Consider the following 15751-nt stretch of genomic DNA (forward strand, 5'->3'; position numbering starts at 1 on the left):
TGCTGTTGTTAAGAACAGCTCAGGCAAGAAGACTGCCCCCATAATCATGTTAAAAAAAAACAAATAAGAAAATCTGTAATCAGAAAATAAAATCAGATTTAAAAAAAAGGATATGCGTTGCTATCTGGTATTAAATGGCAGATACAATTTTTGGTGACACATTTCCTTTAAATGTAAAAGAGTTGACAGCAACCTGATTATGCATTTTAGAAAGGGCTTTAAAAGTACTTTAATCTTATAGGTTTTGTGGACAACTGCTTAGTTTTCTCTTGTGCTTCTTATGATGTAGAAAATCTACAACATATAATAAATCTGCATGAGAAGAGAGAAACTGGTTTTACCAGTAAAGAGAAACATTCTTTTAAATATTATTTTACATTTGGCCAACATAAAAGAGAAATGCAACTTAGACAGAAAATTCTTGTAGCACCCTTGCATTGCTGGTCATGACAAAAGGGTTAAATCCACAATTTCATCCATGTTATCATAGAGCTCTTTTGCTTATTTGCAGTGTAAAAGAAATTTATGCAGCGTTATCACATCACACAGCATGACTCACTGGTAATCCCCTAGAAGTGGCTGCCATCAGGGGATTGTTTGTTTCCAGAATGTGAAGCTGGAGAAACAGTCAACATAAAATCTAAATGAAAGTCCAAATACTTGCATTGGCACACCTCATACCCCACTGACTCACCACGAGACATGTTTAACAATCCCATCGAGTTATCAAATGTTTATTCTTCATTCTGGTGGGTAGGTATGTGGAATCCATCATATCATTGCTCTATTATTTACTTAAATTCTGGCTATATACAATGTGATTGTTCTGAGGTCACTGGGAGTGCTCAGCAAAAGTGTTGATCGAGCACCAAAGTACTTGGGTGTTCAGTTCGAACACCTCGCAATGCTCATCTGCCGAGCACCCAAGCACAATGGAAGTCAATGGGAGAACCCAAGCATTAAACCTGGTACCCCCTGCTCTGAAGAGGGGAGGGTGTCTGGTTCATAGGAAAAGGTCAGAAATTAATAGAAACACCACCGAAATGGTTCAGGAACAGCATGGGGATGATGTCTGGATGCATCTTGGAATCCGAGGTCGCTGCTGGGAACGATGTTGTCCGAGTAGTACGCCACTTTTTCAGACTGACAATAATACGCACAAACCCAAAGCTAAAATCGATTTTAGAGGAAAAATTGTTAGGAAACGTCCTTTCCTGTATATTTACTTGTAAATAAAGTGCAAGTGCTGCCAAAAATTACAAGGAAGAGGCACTCCGATACAACCTGTATATCACATAAAGGAGGGCCTCATTCACAATGTGGTACAATTGTTCAGGTAGTGGGATTCCTACACTCATAAAGCCTATGCCACTCATAAAGCCTATGCACTAAGTGAAAGGGCTGCCAAAAATTACAAGGAACCGGCACTCCAATACACCCTTTATTACACATAAAGGAGGGCATCATACACCCTTGAAAAATTATGATTGATGGCCTGTTGGTGACCCTCAAAAACATTAGCAGCAAGGGCTTGCTGGTGACCCTCTAAAACATTACGGACGATGGCCTGCTGCTGAGCTGACCATCTAAAACATTAGGGGTGAGCGTCTGCTGCAGAGCTGACTCTCTAAAACATTATGGGCGAGTGCCTGCTGCTGATCTGAGTATCGAAAAAATTATTGGCGAGTGCCTGCTGCTTAGCTAACCATTGAAAAAATTATGGGTGCGTGCCTGCTGCTTAGCTAACCATTGAAAAAATTATGGGTGAGAGCCTGCTGGTGAGCTGACCCTCAAAAACATTATATACAAGGGCCTGCTGGTGAGCACAACAACATGACAACATTAGGAGCGAGGGCAGAGGAGGAGGCTGAGAAAAGGAAGATTGAACCATATACCCTTTTATGTGGTGGAAGGAGTGCATGGGAATACAGTGTATTCAGTACATTATAAAAAACATATTTAAGGTGCCTTTATGTTCAGCTGCTTTCCTCTGGTGGAGTAGAGAAGTTAAGGGCAATCCAGGCCTTGTTCATTTTTATAAGCGTCAACCTGTCAGAATTTTCAGTTGACAGACGGATGCGCTTATCAGTTATTATGCCCCCAGCAGCACTAAATACCCGCTCTGATCAAACGCTGGTGGCAGGGCAGGCCAGCACCTCCAAGGCATAAAGTGCCAGTTCATGCCACGTGTCCAGCTTGGACACCCAGTAGTTGTAAGGCACATAGGGCTCATTGAGGATGCTGTCACGGTCTGCTACGTACTCCTTCACCATCTTCCAAAATGTTTCCCTTGTGACACTAGGCCGCGCATCAGGGTGAGGGTGCTGGTGGGGTGTCATGAAACTGTACCAGGTTTTGGAGAGTGTTGCCCTGCCTCTGTTGGAACTGCTGTGTGTTCCCCTCATCTCCCCTCCTCGGTTGCCCAAGGAACTAAGTACTCTGCCGCCAGCGTTGTCAGCTGGAAATTTTTGTAGCAATTTTTCCACAAGTACCTTCTGGTATTGCACCATTTTGCTTGTCCTCTCCACCACAGGAATGAGAGATGAGAAGTTCTCATTGTAGCAGGGGTACTGCTGTCATAGCTCAGCTTGCCACCTTCCCAGGTTGGGTCAATGACTTTATCGTCCACCACCTCCTCTTCCACTTCCTCACTCTGCTCATTCACCTGACTTGTTGACCTAACAACAACTTTAGTTATTGACAACTGTGTCTCATCCTCATCATCAACCTCTTGAGATATTAATTGCCGTTGACTTATTGGCAACTGTGTCTCATCATCATCATCCACCTCGTGAAACACTAATTGCTGTTCCCCACTGTCATCTTCTTGTGACTGTGGAAGCTCAAGAGTTTGGGAATCAGGGCACAAGATCTCATGTCTCTCTTCAAGTTTTTTTTTCGAGAGGCCCAAATGAAGGAATGGCGCTGAAAAGAGCTTCTCGGAATAGCCGAGTGTACGATCACTTGTTTGGCAAGACTCTCCATGGTGGGAGGAAGGAGGATCAGGGTGAGCATTGTGTTGACTAGACTCTTGGCTACTGAGACTGGACTTCGTGGAAGACAGGGTGGTGCTTAACCGACTGGAAGCATTATCTGCTGCAATCCAACAAACCACCTGGTCGCACTGGTCTGACTTCGAGAGCATTGTCCTGCGCCACCCTGCAAACTGGGACATAAAGCTAGGTAACGTGCATGATTGTTTTTCTTGTGCTCTGTCAGCAGGCACAGTTTCAACGCGCCCAGGGTCACGGCCTCTGCATGCACCATCAGCATCACTGCCACTTCCCTGTCCCTTACTGCTCGCCTTCTTCATATTAAATGTTATATATGCTTGATAGTATGTTACACGTACAGTAGCATTGGATTTATAAGTGTATGAGCAAAAAAGTTAAAAAAGGTATTTGGGATGTGGAAACGTCACACAGGAGATATACCGCAGATAATGTCGCTGATGTCAACAGCAGCTAAAAAAATTTCCGGGAATGTCACAGGTATTTGGTATGTGGAAACATTACACAGGAGAAATACCGCAGATAATGTCACTGATGTCAGCAGCAGCTAATATAAACTTACAGGGAATGTCACAGGTATTTGGGATGTGGAAACGTTACACAGGAGATGTACCCCAGGCAATGTCACTGTTCGCAGCGGACACCATCTACGGAAAAAGTACAATGGATGTCACAGTTATTTTTGAGATGCGTACACGTTACACAGGAGATGTAGCTCAGATAATGTCGCTGTCTGCAGCGGCCTTGTGCATTGCGTGAAAATCGCAGCATGTTCTATATTGTGCGTTTTCCACGCAACGCAGGCCCCATAGAAGTGAATGGGGCTGCGTGTAAATCGCAAGCATCCGCAAGCAAGTGCGGATGAGGTGCGATTTTCACGCACTGTTGCTAGGAGACGATCGGAATGGAGACCCGATCATTTTATTATTTTCCCTTATAACATGGTTATAAGGCAAAATAATAGCATTCTGAATACAGAATGCATAGTACAATAGCGCTGGAGGGGTTAAAAAAAATATAAAAAAAATTTAACTCACCTTAATCCACTTGCTCGCGCAGCCGGCATCTTTTCTGTCTCTTTCTTTGCTGATTGCAGTCAAAGGACCTGTGTTGACGTCACTCCGGTCATCACATGATCCATCACAATGGTAAAAGTTCATGTGACGGACCATATGATGACCGGAGTGACGTCACCACAGGCCCTTTGACTGCAATCAGCAAAGAAGGAGACAGAAGAGATGCCGGCTGCGTGAGCAAGTGGATTAAGGTGAGTTAAATTTTTTTTTTTTTTTTTAACCCTTCCAGCGCTATTGTACTATTCATTCTGCATTCAGAATGCTATTATTTTCTCTTATTACCATGTTATAAGGGGAAATAATACAATCTACAGAACACGGATCCCAAACCTGAACTTCTGTGAAGAAGTTCGGCTTTGGGTACCAAACATGCCGATTTTTCTCACGCGCGTGCAAAACGCATTACAATGTTTTGCACTCGCGCATGTTCCCGCAATGCACCCACACCTTTTCCCACAACGCCCGTGTGAAAGAGGCCCATCTTTCCCTTCTTTAGCACAGCTCTTCCTGACTAACACTGAGCCAAACATGTGTCATCCCGTTCTATATAGCACCCGATGACGCGTTCCGTCCAGCCAATCACTGTAATGCCAGTAACCGACATGGCTATGGCATTACTGTGAAGGGCTGTACTCACGTGCACGTTGATTGGCTGTGTAGCAGCCAACAAATGTGGGGGAGAAGACTCGAGCATTGCATTCGGCTGAATACCGCCATGTGCCCAGCATCGAGATGCTCGAGCCGAACTGGCGTTCGGCCGAACATGCTCGGTCAACAATACTCAGTGGATATTTCAGAAAGACAATATTTTATCGAAGTTCACTGGTTAAACAGATGCTGCTTACTGACCTACATATTGTAGGAACAAGACTGTAACAAATAACTGTTCTTCAGGAGACAGTATTGCTGCTTATCAGAATTTACTGTTCTGTACCAGTGGCCGTATCAAAACAAATCTGTAGGCATTGTCGACCACTCAAATTCCATCCTATTTGACAGGTAGGACCTTTCAAATATAAAGTATTGTGGAAGGTTAGTCATGAGGGTACAGCCACGCGTTCTTTTTTAAATGCAATTTCTGAAGCTCAAAACGGGCCTGGATAATAAAAGGAAAATATTAAAACCATATACTAAGAATGAGCAAATTAATTGTACTGGTTCGGAATTCACCAAATTTGAAGATTTGTATACCCCTGAGCAAAACATCTGCGTAGAAGAGTCCCTTATACATTTTACCGGGCGCCTTGGCTTCAAACAATACATCCCAAGCAAGTGCGCCCGGTATGGGGTCAAATTGTATAAGCTCTGTGAAAGGGCCACAGGCTATACCCACAAATTTCGTATCTATGAGGCTATACCCTATCAAATTTTCGTATCTATAAAGACCCTGGAGCCGGTCGGTTGCCCTGACTACCTGTGGAGCAGTGAGAAGACAGTCTGGGACTTGGTGTCACCCTTATTTGGCAAGGGGTACCATCTTTATGTGGACAATTTCTACACAAGTGTGCCCCTCTTCAGGCATTTGTTCCTAGAACAGATTGTCTGCTGTGGCACCGCACGACCTAGTCGCCAGGCTTCCCCCAACGGCTCGTTACCACCCGTCTTGCAAGGGGGGGAGAGGGCTGCCTTGTGTAACCATGAACTGCTTGCGGTGAAATGGAGAGACAAGCGTGACGTTTACATGCTCTCCTCCATTCACGCAGACACGACAATCCAAATTGAAGAGCAACCAGTGTCATTGAAGAGCCCCTCTGTGTCCACGACTATGATTCGCTCATGGGAGGGGTGGACTTCAATGACCAGATGTTGGCTCCCTATTTACTTTCCCGCAGAACCAGACGCTGGTATAAGAAGGTGTCTGCATATTTGATTCAATTGGCTGTGTATAATAATTTTGTTCTCTACAGTAAGGCTGGGAGAACAAGATCCTTCCTCAAATTTCAGGAAGAGATCATCGAAAACCTCCTGTATCCAGGAGGTTCCGTGGCCCCAACCACCAGTGTAGTGAGCCGTCTACACGAGCGACATTTCCCCAGTGTCGTTGCTGGTACCTCAAACCAACTGCCACCCCGAAAAAAATGTTGTGTCTGTAGCATGAGTGGAATAAGGCGTGACACCCGCTATTTCTGTCCTGACTGCCCTGACCACCCTGCCCTATGCTTAGGGGATTGTTTCCGGAAGTACCACACACAGGTACACTTAGCATAGGGATTGCATCTCACAGGACAGGCACACAGGGCTATTAGGGCCCATTCACACAGAGCTGCTGCAAACCTCTCCTTTCACCTGGGACAAAGTGCATAATGTACTTCGCCACATCCCTGGGCGATTTGCGCTTTGCACATTGTCCCATGGGGAAGGAGAGGTTTGCCCTATAAAAAAAAAAAAAAGAAATCACCGGTAAGCAAAAAAGTTAATGTTCTGTTTCCAAAGTTCATAAAATTTAATGTTCTGATCAAAAGTTATTATAAAGTTCATGTTAATAAATTTATTGCGTTGCGGCCTGGTTTTTTCTTTTTTGTTTTGTTTTTATTACCTTCTAGGTGGACCAACCGATCGACCAGCTGCAGCACTGATGTGCATTCTGACAGAAGCATTGTGCTGCTGTCACATTACATAAAAGTCGGTGTATGCGGCGCTGCAAGACGAGATTTCTCCTCTGCAGTAAAAAAGATATGTTTGCCGATGCTTATGAGCACTCCTGAGGAAGCCAGCAAGTCTGGGGATACGCGTTGGGCTTTTTTCCTGACCACCACGCTTGCCCCCCATCATGCCATTTTTATGATAAGTATTTGAGCCTTATTCATTGTTGATGGATTACATGCACTTTATAATGTTATATGCTTATGGATGTGGGGGTTTGTCTATGTATTTGTGGTGAGTCAGGATGGCATGTGCTGATACATAGTTCACATGGCCTTGATTTGTTGTATACAACGATTTTAACTCTTGTTTTGTGTCTGTTTTCTCGAATAAATTTATTATATTTTAGATGTGCGGCTCCTGTTTCGGTATTCTTTTCCCCTTTTTTTTGTTTCATTATGCCTTGCATACCGTGAGCCGGCACTCTTCCTTTTTTATTGTTGGATGTGCCCCCATTCTTTGAATTGTATGGCATACAATACTCATCATGAATATTTTTGGTCTCCCTAATGATAAATAGCACAACAAAGCATACTCCCCAAGGCAAGTCAGCTAAGCAAGGCAATTTTTGATGAAAGCTGGCAGAACACATCAGATGAATTTCAGTCCAACCTGCCATTTTCGGTAGGAATGGCTGACCCAAATCTCCACCTAGATGTTGAGGAAGAGAAAGATTAGGCTGTTGAATTTCAACATTCTTGATCCTTTTGTTCACAGGGGAGATAATCTGCTAGCAAGAGTGTCTGCTAGTTGCTTTCTACCCTCTCTTATTCAGAAACAAGCAGGCTCAGCTGAGATGTGTTTAGGAGTAAAGTGGAATATAGTTCTATCGTCTCTAAAAGGACGCACTGAAGAGCGTCCTTTCAGAGACAATAGAACTATAGTGTGGCAGTCAACACAATATTGATATTCGCAAAGTGTATCCCTTGTACTGATTATCTGCCTTACAGCGGATTGTGTATTACCTATCCTTTGTTTAGGATTATCGCCAGACTGTTGCCATGCTCACTTTTTGGATCCATATCTATAGATGTACTGTATATATGTACTAGCTGCTGGGCCTGCAGCACCACTATATATACTGTGGATGTATAGGATTAGTGGATGCAGTATAGAGGCAACAACAAGTTCTTTCGATCAAAGAATTCAGTGTTGTATTCACACTTTAGGCAAGTGACAAAACAAGCAGTCATATTCAAACAAATAGTCACCTTGTAGTGTTGTGGTAATTCACACCATGCAGCAATTCTGCCTCAAAGAGTCCTTACTGATAGCAGCGCCAACCTGTTTTCATGCCAAACAGGTAGAAAGCCTTAATTCAGACACAAAGCTTCCAGATCCCAAAACAGAGACATGGCTTCTGAGCCCAGCTGCCTATTTAAGGACAGCCAGGTGCTGCCAAAACCCGGACCGGCATTTAAAATCCTGTCCGGTTTTTTACCTCATCTGGCTGTAAATCAGCCCAGCAGCAAATGCTGGGAGGAAAATACCTGTTTTCCCAGACCAAACCTCTCACTGTGTCACATATCCCTCCCCCCCTGTTCAACCCTGAGGAGGTAAACACACGCCAGACAGTGTACCCGGACAGGGCATCCACATTTCCATGTAACCGGCCTGCCCTATGTTCCACCGAAAACTTAAAGATTTGTAGGAAGAGAATCCATCGGGTGACCCGGGCATTTATGTCCTTGGCCTGGCTCATCCACTTTAGAGGGGAGTGGTCAGTCACCAGGCAGAATTTTCTCTCCAATAAATAATAGCGGAGAGATTCTAGTGCCCACTTGATAGCCAGGCACTCTCTCTCTACTATACTATACCAGGTCTGGGGTGAGCTTATGGCTGAGGAAGACAACGGGATGCTCCTCTCTGTTGACTTCCTGAGACAGTACAGCACTGAGGCCTACTTCGGAGGCATCGGTCTGTACTATAAACTCCCTTGATGTTGGGCGTCACCAAAACCGGGGACCCGCACAGGGCCGACTTCAAAGCAGAGAAAGCCTCTTCCGCCCAATCATCCCAGCGAACCATCATTGACTTGTGTCCCTTCAAGAGTCCTGTGAAGGGTGCAGCTAGAGTAGCAAAGTTGGGAACAAACCTCATGTAATAGCCCACCATTCCCAGGAATGACTTTATTTGCCTAGTGGTGACAGGTCAGGGCCAAATTCCGTATCACCTCTATTTTGTTCACTTGGGGTTTGATGACTCTGCGCCCAATGACAAACTCCAGGTACTTAGTCTCTTCTAACCCTATCGCACATTTTTTTGGTTAGCGGTTAGGCCAGCTTTCCAGAAGGGAGTCCACTACAGCCTGCACTTTCGGTAGGTAACTTTCCAAGTCGGTACTGTGGATGACAATATCGTCCAGGTAAGCTGAAGCATACCGACGATGTGGATGAAGCACAATGTCCATTAGTCGCTAAAAAGTTGCGGGGGCGCCATGCAGACTAAAGGGTAAGATCTTATATTGATACAGTCCCTTAGGCGTGATGCAGGCAGTTTTCTATTTGGCAGCCTCCATTAAGAGCACCTGCCAGTACCCTTTCATGAGGTCCAAAACAGAAAAATACTGAGCTCATCCACCCGGGGCATAGGATACGCATCGAATTTGGAAACCTCGTTAAGTTTTCAAAAGTCGTTACAAAACCGCAACATCCTGTCCGGCTTTGGTATCAATGCTATAGGACTGGCCCACTCACTTTTTGACTCCTCAGTCTGTTTAGAGGAGAGGGTGTCAGCTATTTTTACTGTGACAGCCACGTCTCTTGCATCAGACAGAGGGGATGGTACCTCTTCTAGAAAATCCGGTCACGGGTTGTCTTCTGTACAGGTTTCCCTATCTTTCCATGGTTTGAGTAAATTCACATGGTAAACCTGCTCCGGCTTTCGCCGCCCTGGCTGGTGTACCTTGTAGTTTACAGATCCAATTTTCTCGAGTGCATCGTAGGGCCCCTGCCACCTAGCCAGGAACTTACTGTCCACGGTCGGCACCAGAACCAAAACCCGATCACCCGGGATAAAGATCCGGTCCCGAGCCTGACAATTATAGACCGGACTCTGGGCTCGCGGTGCTGCCTCCATATGCTCCCTAACAAGAGGCAACACTGTCTCTATCCGATCTTGCATCTGGGTAACGTACTCAATGACACTTTTATGTGGAGTGGGTTGTTGTTCACATGCCTCTTTGGCCACATCCAAGAGACCACGAGGGTGTCTGCCATATAGCAGTTCAAAGGGCGAGAACCCAGTAGAGGCCTGGGGTACCTCTCGCACTGTGAACATGAGATAGGACAGAAGGAGGTCCCAGTCCTTCCCATCTTTAGACACTACCTTTTTCAACATATTTTTTTATGTTTGGTTAAACCGTTCTACCAGACCGTCTATTTGCGGATGGTAAACGGACGTCCGTAGTTGTTTTATGTGCAGCAACTTACAGAGTTCCCTCATCACCTTGGACATAAAAGGAGTCTCTTGGTCGGTCAGAACCTCTGTAGATAGTCCTACTCGGGAAAACATCTCCATTAACTCCTTAGCTATGAGTTTGGCCAAGGTATGTCGCAGTGGCACCGCTTCCGGGTACCGAGCGGTGTAGTCTAGAATGACTAAGATGTGTTGATGCCCTCTGGTGGACTTCGGTACTGGGCCTATGAGGTCCAAATCTATTCGGTCAAACGGTAGTTCGATAATCAGGAGAGATACTAGGGGACTACGGAAATGTGGCTAGGGGCTAGTTATCTGGCAGGTCGGGCAAGACTTACAAATCTCTTCCACTTCTTTGAATATACTGGGCCAGTAAGGCTACTTTCACACTAGCGTTTGGGTGTCCGCTTGTGAGCTCCGTTTGAAGGGGCTCACAAGCGGCCCCGAACGCATCCGTCCAGCCCTAATGCATTCTGAGTGGACGCGGATCCGCTCAGAATGCATCAGTCTGGCAGCGTTCAGCCAGTCTGGCAGCGTTCGGGTGCCCGTCTGGCCGTGCGGAGGCAAGCGGATCCGTCCAGACTTACAATGTAAGTCAATGGGGACGGATCCGTTTGAATATGACACACTATGGCTCAATTTTCAAACGGATCCGTCCCCCATTGACTTTCAATGTAAAGTCTGGACGGATCCGTCTGAGGCTACTTTGACACTTAGAATTTTTTTTACAATATAATGCAGACGGATCCGTTCTGAACGGATCCACCGCCTGCATTATATGAGCGGATCCGTCTCAGACGGATCCGCTCTGAACGCAAGTGTGAAAGTAGCCTAAAACTGCTGTAGAATACGATCCTGAGTTTTTTGCAGCCCCAGGTGACCGCCGAGAACGTGTTTATGGGCTAGATCTAACACAAGCTTGTGTTAGGCCTTGGGGACCATCAACTGTACGCTCTCCCCATAGTTGGTTTTACAACATATCCTGATTAACAAAACGGGGAAACAGTGACTCTGCCCCAGGTTGTTGTGGTTCACCATCAACTATTAATACATTTTCCCAGGCGCAGAATAGGTTGGGTCCCGACGTTGGGCGGTACCAAAATTATCCCCTGAGACATTGAGGTCTGCCAATTCAGGATCGGGCGGCAAGTCCTCCACGTCTCCCGCCATCACACTTAGCGGGGTTATCTCCCCCTCTTCCACTGAAGTGGCGGTCACACCTACCACTGGCTCTTTGGTCTCAGGTTCCCAGGGTTCTGGTCTCACCACTGAGCCGGGCCACTCTGCTAGGGTTACCCCTGTCTCATGGGTATCAGTCACTCTCATTGTATGCCACAGTGCCGGGATGCCCAGGAAGTCTCTCCCTATTATGAGTTCATAATGTAGATTTGTGGTGACAGCCACCTTGTGGGTCCATCTACCGGCCACTGTGGTTAGAGACACCAGCGAGGTGGGGTAGTCTTTTAAGTCTCCAAGGATGCACATCACCATCACATCACTTTCCAGCCAGTATACTCAGTGGACTGCAGCAGGGTAGCCCTTACTAGGGTCACCAGACTCCCTGAGTCCAGCAGAGCCTCCGCCGAAGTGTCTCCCACTTCCACCTGGCACAAGTGATCTAGAGACTCTGGGGTACCTGTTGCACACAGCCTCCTGGCATATAGCATCTGACGGTAGCCATAGTTAGTGTCTATGGGCTCAACCCGATAAGGGCAGCCAGCCCTTACATGGCCAGGCTCCTGACACCGCCAACAGAGTATCGGAGCTAGGTCCGCCATGGGTACATCCCAAGCAGGTTTTATCAGCTCAAATCTCCGGGCCTGGGGTGGAGATTTCTGGGGTTTGCCGACCCCCTCCCAACAGAACCCTCCTTCAGATTCTTGGTAACTTCATAGCGTTCCACCAGGTCCACCATCTCAAGGGCATTGCCAGGAGACACCTGACCGATCCAGTGCTGGAGAGGGTATGGCAAAGCCCTTCAGAACATATTGGCTAATAGTCTATCCAGCATAGCAGGGGGACACAGCACATCAGGATGTAGTCACTTTTGCAAGAGGAGGAATAAGTCAAAATACTGGGTCCTCACAGACTCAGCCGGCTTAAACCCCCACTGATGTACCTGCTGAGCCTGGACCAACACATTCACCTCCAGTCTTTCCAAAATCTCACCCTTTACTTTTTGGTAGTCGGCCACTTGATCGTCCCGCAAGTTGAAATACACACGCTGGGAATCGGATGCCAGGAATGGAACGACGACCTCAGCCCACTGGTCACGGGGTAGATTTTCCCTGATGGCCACTCTCTCGTACATCGCCAGGTAGGATTCTTTCCGAGCATTGTGGATGCTTGGGGTTGCTCCTGCTGTCTGCAAAGCCATCACGTGTTGTAGAAGCAACTGGTTAGTCTTCTGGTGCTGCTTATTAACCTCGCGTTGCTGCAGGTTTGTCTCTTGCTGCTGCAGATTAGCCTCCATGAGGGCATTCACAACAGCCACTATTTTGTCGTGGGGCACCGGTTCTAATACAACCGTGCCTGAAAAATGCAGAAACCAAAAAATATCGGCGTTCACGCCAGTCTCACTGCTCTTGCCCGCATCCTCCACCAATTGTGGGGACTCGCTTTGGTAGACAGGATTAGCGGACGCATTATAGAGGCAACAACAAGTTCTTTGGATCAAAGAATTCAGTGTTTTATTCACACTTTAGCAAGTGACAAAACAAGTAGTCATATTCAAACAAAAAGTCACCTTGTGGTGTTGGTGGTAATTCACACCATGCGTCAATTCTGCCTCAAAGAGCCCTTGCTGATAGCAGCACCAACCTGTTTTCACGCCAAACAGGTAGAAAGCCTTCATCCAGACACAAGGCTCCCCAATCCCAACACAGAGACATGGCTTATGAGCCCAGCTGCCTATTTAAGGACAGCCAAGTGCTGCCAAAACCCAGACCGGCATTTAAAATCTGGTCCGGTATTTGACCTCACCTAATAAGTTTTCCCAGACCAAACCTCTCACTGTGTCACAATTGTAAGAAGGAACAAGGAGCCGTCATTGACGGAAGATACGTGTCACCGAGGTTCCTGGCCTCGGTGAGGTAAGAACCGGATTTTTTTCCTGAAGTGCCAGTTCTGTAGTGCAGTCTGACACTTCAGCTGTCAGAATGGCTGTAAAGCCAATCCGGGCCGGTTCTTATTGGGAGCAGCCAAAGAGCAAGGTGGATGGCTGTTCCCCACGGTTCCAGGCCGGGTTTTGGCTGGAATATAAAAACCCAGCCAGCACGTTCAGGTGGTGTGGATTATCCTCCATCTGCTAGTGCTGGCAGTCTGGGTGTTGGAGCTTGAGGGTTTGGGCCTTGACTTAACCTGCTACATTGTTTATTGATAAAAGCACATCGACTACTGCTTCCTTCAAGGACTTATGTGCTGCAGTCTGGTGTGAACTAACACCAGACTCAAGGTGACTGTTTTTTCTTGAAATTGTTATTTTGTCACTTTACGTCTGTGTGAATAAAACAGTGCACTATTTAAGTTAAAGACGTTGTCATTGCCTCTGTACTGCGTCCGCAAGCCTGTCTACCAGAGCAAATCCCCACACAATACATATATTTTTTATTGCAATTTCGTTTTCTATTAATTGTTTCTGGATTATTGTTGCATTGCGGATATATATATATATATATATATATATATATATATTTATATTTATATATATATACACTCACCTAAAGAATTATTATGAACACCTGTTCTATTTCTCATTAATGCGATTATCTAGTCAACCAATCACATGGCAGTTGCTTCAATGCATGTAGGGTTGTGGTCCTGGTCAAGACAATCTCCTGAACTCCAAACTGATTGTCAGAATGGGAAAGAAAGGTGATTTAAGCAATTTTGAGCGTGGCATGTTTGTTGGTGCCAGACGGGCCGGTCTGAGTATTTCACAATCTGCTCAGTTACTGGGATTTTCACGCACAACCATTTCTAGGGTTTACAAAAAATTGTGTGAAAATGGAAAAACATCCAGTATGCGGCAGTCCTGTGGGTGAAAATGCCTTGTTGATGCTAGAGGTCAGAGGAGAATGGGCCGACTGATTCAAGCTGATAGAAGAGCAACGTTGACTGAAATAAACCACTCGTTACAACCGAGGTATGCAGCAAAGCATTTGTGAAGCCACAACATGCACAACCTTGAGGCGGATGGGCTACAACAGCAGAAGACCCCACCGGGTACCACTCATCTCCACTACAAATAGGAAAAAGAGGCTACAATTTGCACGAGCTCACCAAAATTGGACTGTTGAAGACTGGAAAAATGTTGCCTGGTCTGATGAGTCTCGACTTCTGTTGAGACATTCAAATGGTAGAGTCCGAATTTGGCGTAAACAGAATTAGAACATGTATCCATCATGCCTTGTTACCACTGTGCAGGCTGGTGGTGGTGGTGTAATGGTGTGGGGGATATTTTCTGGGCACACTTTAGGCCCCTTAGTGCCAATTGGCCATCGTTTAAATGCCATGGGCTACCTGAGCATTGTTTCTGACCTTGTCCATCCCTTTATGACCACCATGTACCCATCCTCTGATGGCTACTTCCAGCAGGATAATGCACCATGTCACAAAGCTCGAATCATTTCAAATTGGTTTCTTGAACATGACAATGAGTTCACTGTACTAAAATGGCCCCACAGTCACCAGATCTCAACCCAATAGAGCATCTTTGGGATGTGGTGGAACGGGAGCTTCGTGCCCTGGATGTGCATCCCTCAAATCTCCATCAACTGCAAGATGCTATCCTATCAATATGGGCCAACATTTCTAAAGAATGCTATCAGCACCTTGCTGAATCAATGCCACGTATAATTAAGGCAGTTCTGAAGGCAAAAGGGGGTCCAACACCGTATTAGTATGGTGTTCCTAATAATTCTTTAGGTGAGTGTATATATACAGTACAGACCAAAAGTTTGGACACACCTTCTCATTCAAAGAGTTTTCTTTATTTTCATGACTATGAAAATTGTAGATTCACACTGAAGGCATCAACACTATGAATTAACACATGTGGAATTATATACATAACAAAAAAGTGTGAAACAACTGAAAATATGTCATATTCTAGGTTCTTCAAAGTAGCCACCTTTTGCTATGATTACTGCTTTGCACACTCTTGGCATTCTCTTGATGAGCTTCAAGAGGTAGTCACCTGAAATGGTCTTCGAACAGTCATGAAGGAGTTCCCAGAGATGCTTAGCACTTGTTGGCCCTTTTGCCTTCACTCTGCGGTCCAGCTCACCCCAAACCATCTCGATTGGGTTCAGGTCCGGTGACTGTGGAGGCCAGGTCATCTGGGGCAGCACCCCATCACTCTCCTTAATGGTCAAATAGCCCTAACACAGCCTGGAGGTGTGTTTGGGGTCATTGTCCTGTTGAAAAATAAATGATGGTCCAACTAAACGCAAACCAGATGGAATAGCATGCCGCTGCAAGATGCAGTGGTAGCCATGCTGGTTCAGTATGCCTTCAATTTTGAATAAATCCCCAACAGTGTCACCAGCAAAGCACCCCCACACCATCACACCTCCTCCTCCATGCTTCACGGTGGGAACCAGG

Source organism: Bufo gargarizans, chromosome 5 (genome assembly GCF_014858855.1).
Source record: "Bufo gargarizans isolate SCDJY-AF-19 chromosome 5, ASM1485885v1, whole genome shotgun sequence".
Lineage (NCBI taxonomy): Eukaryota > Metazoa > Chordata > Amphibia > Anura > Bufonidae > Bufo > Bufo gargarizans.